Consider the following 7367-nt stretch of genomic DNA (forward strand, 5'->3'; position numbering starts at 1 on the left):
GCCCGCCAGTGGAGCGTGGGGGCCCGGGCCCGGCCGCCGGCGAGGCCGGCCTTGCAAGGGAGCCACCCCCGAAACCCGGCCCCGCCCCCGAACCAAAACCCCCAGCCCGGAGCGGGCGGGAAGGGAGGAGCCAAAACGGCCCCCCCTTTTGCCGAAAAGGCCCGGGGCCGCCACACTCGCCCCCCGCCCCCCCGCGCTCACTCGCACTCAACACCCGGGCGCAGGAGGCGGGCGGCCCGGGCCCTACCGGCCCCCGATGGACGCCCCCCGCACGGGGCGCTGAGACCCCGCGTCGCTGCCCAGCCCGGTCCAGCGCGCCACGCCGAGGTAAGGAGGAGGGAGCGAGGGGGCATTAATATGCAAATACCTCGCGATTGATTATGCAAAGCCGCGGGGCTCTGTGGCCAGCTCCCCGGCGATCTGGGGGCGCCCGGGGGGTACCCGCCGCCAGCCTCCGCCTGCCCCGACGCCCCGGTGACCCTGTCACAGCCCGGGAGCTTGCAACTTACGCCCTTGGGAAGGGAGGTGCTGCTAGGAGGTCGGTGGGCCCCGGGATTTGCCCGCGGAGATGGCGTCCAGGCCTCCCCCTCGAGGGCCCGCCTGGCCTCTGTCCGGCCCGTCTGCTGCGCATTCCCGGGCCCGGCCCCGGCCCCGCTGCCGGCCGCCCGAGCGCCCCCGCCCGCCGCGCCGCGGTTTGTTTACGGTGCGCCGGAGGCCTGCCCCCCCCTCGGCCCCCACCCCTAGCCTCGGAGGCCGAGTGGCCTTTGCAAAGCTGCCTCCGGTTGCGGAGGGAGTAATAGTGGGGTGGGTTGGTGAGCTTGCACGGGCCCGGGAGAGGGAGAGGGAAGTCCCCCCTCCCCACTTCACCCGCCTCCCCGGCTGAGCATGGCTCTCCGGGTGCAACACTCCTAATTGCAAAAAACGTGGCTGGGGGTGGGGGAGTGTATTTGAGGGTCCCAAGATGATTAGGGGAATTGCAAGCTAGGGTGGTTGGAGAAAAGAGGGAGGAATGGACCTGTGTTGTGCGTGCCCCCCCTTTTTTCCCCTCCCCTTGCAACGTGTCTCCTCCGGTGCCCCTTCTCTGCCTGGGGCCCTCCCTTGTCCGGTGTGAAAGAAAGGCCTGGGGCTGGCGGGCAATGGAGGGAGCCACCATTTCCAGGGTGGAGGTCCCTGTAGGAAAGCCAGTGGGATGGGAACCCACCTCACAATGATGGCTCTGGCCCTAGGAGGGGGACGGAATGAACAGGGCTGTTGTCCAAGGCGAGGGGGGGGGCAAATGTGACATGCAGACGCTGAGATATGCCCGCACAGACAGCCACATGCACGCCCAGGGACACCCAGGCAGACTCAAGGACAGGAGCTGCTGGACACACCCACATGGGGACAAGGGAAAAGGCAGGCTGCTGCTGCACTGGGGAGCTCAGAGGGGTGGGACACACCCACGGGAGACGGACCCATGCACGTACTCACGCACAGGGTCACACGGAGATGCTGTCACACACGGGGGCAAGGAGGAGTCTCTGTCACCCACATAAAAAAAAGTCTCTCTCGCACGCATGCATGAACACAGGGCAATTGCACGCAGCCACACGTTACAAAAGACCCTGTCACTCAGGCACACACGTGCTCGCATGAGCCCAGTCACACAGGCATTATCGCTGTCACTCAGTCAAACGCCAAACGTGGTTACACATCAACACATGGATACACAATGTAGCAACAAGTATTTTCTTGGACTCCTACTGTGGATCTCTGAGGGTTCTGTTTACAACAAAACCCCTGCTCCCAACAAAATGAAATTTGTTTGCGTGAAAGGACTTTTCTGCCTCACGGTGCAAGGAATGCATTCGTGATAACGTTCTAGGTCTCTATCGCCTGTCAGCCCACCGTCCGAGATAGTGAGCGTGAGACCTGGCGGGATGACTCCAGGAGCTCGGGATCCCGCCCAGAGCCCAGCACAGGAAGTGTTCTGTAAATACTTGTTAATTGATTGACTGTGGGAACTCCAGTCACAGGTGCACGCATGTGCACACAGTCCCAGGGACTCAGGTGCAGAAGGCATTCACAAGGCTCAGGTCCACACCAACCGTGGCGTCTAGACACCCCCAGAAGCAAACACACTGTAACTGTGCTGTCAGGCTCATCCCCAGATGCACACATAGTCATGGACTCTTTCCCTTAAGCTTCCTTCTATTTTCTTCCTCAAGGTTTAGCTTTTTTTTTTTTTTTTTTTTTTGAGGGACAGAGAAACTGGAGCAAAGAGAGTAGGGACAGGGCGGGGGGGGGGGGTCCCAGAGAGCCGAGGCATGGGCCTGAAGCAGTGTCCAGTGACTTCCAGCAGCTGGGGTTGTCCTGGCTGCTGGGGGAAGGAGGTTCTAGAATCTCTCTCCCCACCCTAAGAGCAAAAGGTGGGGGGATCTCGCTGCCCCTGCTGGGATCTTTTGTCTGAGCCTTTCCTGGGGCAGTTCACTCTCCCCCAGCCCAGTTCCTGCCTCTGGCCCTGAGCCTGGCCCCTTTTTCCACCTCTGCCCTCCTCTCTAAACTTGGAAGCCTTCCTTCGGCTGTATGCTGGTGAGTGTCTGGGTGAGTGATGTGTATTTTTGACTTGGAATTTCTCTCTAACGCCATCTCTCCGTTGCTCTGTCTTGCTGTGTCTGATTCCCTTTCCTTGTGTGTCTGCCAGACTGTAACTCTCACCCTGTCACTAGCCCCGTCCGTCTACCCCTGTTCTCTGTTTTTGCCACAACCTCCTTTCTCAGAGCTGGGAACTGGCATTGATGTGCTTCATAGTTTTCCGGCTGTTAATGCTCAAACCCCGCCCCTCGGTCCCGCCTGCCCTGCCTCTGGGGTCATGGAAAGGTTGGGGTGGGGAGGGGTAGGGCAGGGGGCTCAGCGGCTGCTCAGGACATCCTGTACTTCCTCATTGCTGCAGCTGCAGGCCAGCACATTTTGAGGGCTGGGAACGGGGGATAGGGAAGGAGATTACCTACTGTCCATGCTGACCTCTCAGGCTGGCAGGCTCAGCCAGGAGACACCAGATGGGTGGAAGCCCGGGTATGCACGCCACAGCAGGCTAGCTCCAACCGAGCCAGGGAGGAGCCCCTCACCACACTCCCCCACTGGAAGAGACTCACCCCCATGGGCAGTGGTAAGAGTTGGCAGGACCTCCAGCGGCCTTGCTCCACAGCCCTGGCAGCTGAGACCCACCTCAGAGATGCCCGACAGCTGTGTCCTCGCTGCCCGGCCTCAGAGTGTGTTTCTGAGGGTCCAGCTGCCCAGACTCTGTGCAGGGCTGAGTGAGGTGCAGCCTCCAGCCCAGGGCAGCAGAACGGGCCACTCTTCCAGAGAGTGAATCTTAAGGGGGGACACCAGGCATTTCTGCTTTGCTCCCCTCTAGCTGTGGCCTGTTTGGGTGAGGAAGCACTGGTAGTGATTCCACCAGAGAGAATCCGTGGGTTGCTACAGAAGGGAAGACGGAGGCTTGGTCACAGGGACCAAGGTCTCATTCCTCCAGCAGGTAGCAACTATCCCAGAATGGTTAAGAACACAGACTTGTTGGGAGCTAGGTTGCCTGGGTTTGAATCCCGGCCCTGCCACTTGCTGGTTGTATAACCTTGGGCAAGTGATTTAACCTGCCCCTTGCATTATCTGTAAGTTGGAGATGATACTACCTACTTCATTCAGCTTTTTTTGAGGATCAGAAGATTTAGAACACATAAAAATGCTCTAAAAAGTGCCTGGTGCATAACAAGCACTGTATGTGTTAGCTCTTACAGTGGGGAAGCCCATGGGCCTGGGGCCCCCTGGATTTCTTGGAGAAGTTCCTCGACATCACAGGAGCAGGAATGAGAGAGGGTGGAGTCGGCGGGCATAGTGGGTCCGTGTAATCTCTAGACGCCTCAGCCTTTGTGTCACCATTTTCTCCTCTACAAGTTCAGAACCTCACCTTGAGCTGCTCTGAACCTCACCTTATAGCGGCTGCTTAAAAGGAGCCCTTGGCATCTCGGCCTGGGGGCACACCTCCCCAGTTAGGGGCACATGCATGTATGTGTTGGGCATCACTGCATCTCTGCTGGGACAAGTCTGAGCACTGGGAATCGGAGGGGTGGGTTGGGGGGCAGGGGGAGCATAACAAGGAAAGCAGGCTCCTCTCCAAAACCCTCCTTACTTACAGAGTACAGCACCCTTCCTCTCTCCCGGGGCCCCAGCAACCTAGCTACCTACCATTGACTGACCAACCAGGACCCAGCCTGGCTGACGGACACCAGATTCCCCACCCTTGCATGGAGGGGGCATGTGTGTGAAGGGTGGTGGCCCTGAGTCAGGAGCAGTGTGGTAGGAGGCATGGTGCCTTGAGATCCAGGGTCTGCCCTGGGTTGCCTTTTCCCTCTGTGAAGCCGGTGGTAAGACTCCTCTCTCTCCTCCAAATTCCTTTTATTCAGCTCTCCCCCCTTCAAGGTGCAGCAAGAATAACGGGGCGGATGGCCTATGGTGGGCCGCTGGGGAGCCAAGCTCACCTCTAGGGCTCACGGCTGCAGAAGTGCTTGCGGAACCTATTAGGTGTTGGTGGGGGAGGCACGCATGACCACAGTAGGAAGAGCACTGGCTGGGAGTTGGCAACTGGGTGTTTGCCAAACACCAGTTGCTGAATTTGGGCCTGGGTTTTCATCATCTCGAGACAATGATCCCTACCTCCCTCTGAGCGAGGGTGAATAATACACCATGGATGACACCTGTGCTCAATGCCGGGCGCTTCCTGGCTTTGTGAGTAACACCTGTGGACGCTCCTGCCCTCCCAGGGCCTGGCCCACTCCGGGGTGGGGGTCCACTTGCCCGCTGGAACCAGAGACAGTTCTCAGGCTCCCGTGGAGGCATCTGGGGCTGGTGTGTGGGGGGAGGGCAGACGGTTGTCAGGCATGTGGTGCAGCCCTCCTCCCTGGCAGGCCGAGGCAGGGCTGCCAAAGAGGAACTAACTTTTGTTTACCTTTGTGTGAGGTGGTCCGGAGGGAGGGGCCAGACGTTGTCTGGGTAGACAAGGGTAGCAAAATGGGACTTACTGGTGCCCAGAAAATGCCACCATGGCTCCCTCGCCTTGTGGGGGGAGCATTTCACTCGGTGGCCCCGGGGACTGGCGTTCAAGATTAGGGCCGAAGGCACAGCCACACCCTCCAGCAGTAGCCAAGTGCTGCATGGCTGGACCGAGCCCCCAGCCCTCCCCCTCTTCCTCCTCCTCTTTTCCTCTCGCAAGGAAGAGATGAGCTTTTGGCTCCCAGAGCTTCAGCTGCCTGTTTCATTTTCTCTTTTCCCCGGGCTCGTGGGCGGGGAAAGGGAAACGGGTCGAGATTTGGTGGCTGTTGGCGTTTTCGTACACACCAGTGAGTGGGTGTGTTGTGCGCGCACCCATGTGTGCGTGTTTTGTGCATGTGTGTGTTGGGGAGGGCTCTGAATGTCTGCGGAATAGCACGGGAGCCGCCGTCTGCGCATGCGGGGTGAGTGTGTGTCTGCACGTGTCCGTGTATGTGCCTGAGACCCAACTGCATGCACAGCCTGCGTGCCGCGCGCGAGACACACACACACACACACTTTTTAATCTCTCTCTCCCCATTTCTTCCCTCCCTCTCCCTTTCCCTCTCTCACTCCCCCCTTCTCTTTCCCCTCTCTCCCTCCCTCTCTGTCTCTCTTCCTCCCTCTCCCTCTCTGCCTCCCTCCCTTTCCCTTCCTCCCTCCTTTCCCCTCCCTCGGTCTTTCCCTCCCGCCCTCCCTCGGTGGGGCTAGCTTCCACCTCCCTGGGGTGCCTGGGAGAAGAACATCCCTGCCTTTCCCTTCCACCATTTCCTTCCCTCCTGGGCGGTGCTCCCCGGGGCTTGGTGACAATTCCTTTCTCCGGCCTCTTCCTCTCTCCTTGGAAGAGGGGAGTGGGGAAGGGAGGACCCCAAGCCCTGTGCCCATGATACCATCTGCAGCGAGCGCCTTGGCCCCGTGACACTCATGCCTCCAGCCTTCAGCTGCCCCAGCGCCCAGCTCCAATTACCCCTGGCTGCTGGGGGGAGGGTGGGGAGAATGTGCCATGCCCAGCTGGGGGTGCTCCCAGCTCTGCTTCCTGGGCTACTTGCATTTTCCACTCCCATTCCCGCAGGGAACTGGGTCAGGGGACACAAAGTTCTATGAATTGGCAGGGGAGGAGCTGGGCTTGGGGGAGGGGGGTGACCTCTAGACCTGGGCACCCACCTTGATGCCTGACGGGAGCTGGGCTGGGTTAGGAGGAGGGAGGGTGGAGCAGCAGGTGGGTGAGGTTATGTGGGGGGGAGCACAGTCTTTGATGTTAGTACTGGGCATCTGGCCCAAGTTAAGGCTGCTGTTTATGTCCTTCTGTCTCTGACCTACAGGGGGGAGTTTCCTGTTCTATTCTTTTGGGGGACAGGATCCTTTGTTGATCCAATCCCTTCCACCCCCATTTCCCATTCTCTAGCCTCCAGGGTCCCACAGTGGCTAGGAGATCAGACTTCAGGGTCACTGCCTTTAGGTTCCAGAATCCCATCCCATGGGTGCCCAGAGGGAGCCCACCAAGGAATGCTGCCTCCTGGGCCTCCCTCCCCCCTCCCTCCCTCCCCCTCCCTTCCGCCTGCCAAGCTGGTGCCCGTGTCTGTGTGTACTCCTCTGCCATCTCACACCTGCCAAACAGTGCCTTCCTTCCCGCCTTCCTGGCACTAGGATAGGACTGAGTTGGGTGGGGCAATCCTGCTCAGTCCACACCTGAGAGTAGAACAGGGAGGGCCTGGGAAAGGAAAACAAGGTCCCACCCCTGCGGGACACCTGCCCCTCCATGTGGGGGGCTTGTGTTGCTGCCGCAGCCTCCACCTTCGCCAGACTCCCAGGGACGGTTGGTGCCCGTGGCCGCCCACGGGGGCCCACGCTGGCATGGGCGGCAGTGTCTGCACACGGATGCCTGTGTCTGCCTGTGCATGCCTGTGTGTATGTCTGGGTTCAGTAGTCACCTGGGCCCCTTAGCATCACCCTCTTGACTCCCATGGTATGGGGTCAGCGCATCAATGCCAGATCATTAGGAGTTGGGGGGAGGGGATAGTACCTCCCCCGCCCACCCCCCAGCAGCAGGCAAAGGGGAAGGGGAGAGGGAGGTGTGAACCTACCCACGGCACTATTAATAGCCCACATGCCAGGCCACCAAGAACCAGCTGTCACCGTGGAAACCATTTCTACTCCCCCTCCCCCAGCCTCCATGGGGTGGGACTTAGGCAGGGCATGAATCAACCCCCCCCCCCCACCCATCTTTCTTTGTTACCTTTCTTTCTTTGTCTCCCCCCTCCATTTGGTCTCTCCTCCCCATATCTTGTCCCTCCTCTCTTCCC

General features: G+C 59.8%; 1 protein-coding gene across 2 annotated transcripts in view; it reads left to right on the top strand.

The window, feature by feature from the left end:
• Window positions 1-169: 169 nt before the first annotated feature.
• THRA (thyroid hormone receptor, alpha) overlaps window positions 170-7367 on the top strand; it is a 14027-nt gene continuing 6829 nt past the window's right edge. Inside the window, exon 1 of one of the 2 annotated variants that reach the window (XM_006100822.3) lies at window positions 170-327. The gene's annotated coding sequence lies outside the window, so the exon portion shown is untranslated. Of the gene's footprint in view, window positions 328-5470; window positions 5490-7367 lie in introns of those variants that run through there. The other variant, XR_002832135.1, reaches the window with a different exon arrangement.

This window comes from Myotis lucifugus, unplaced genomic scaffold (assembly GCF_000147115.1).
Source record: "Myotis lucifugus unplaced genomic scaffold, Myoluc2.0 scaffold_329, whole genome shotgun sequence".
Taxonomy (NCBI): Eukaryota; Metazoa; Chordata; class Mammalia; order Chiroptera; family Vespertilionidae; genus Myotis; species Myotis lucifugus.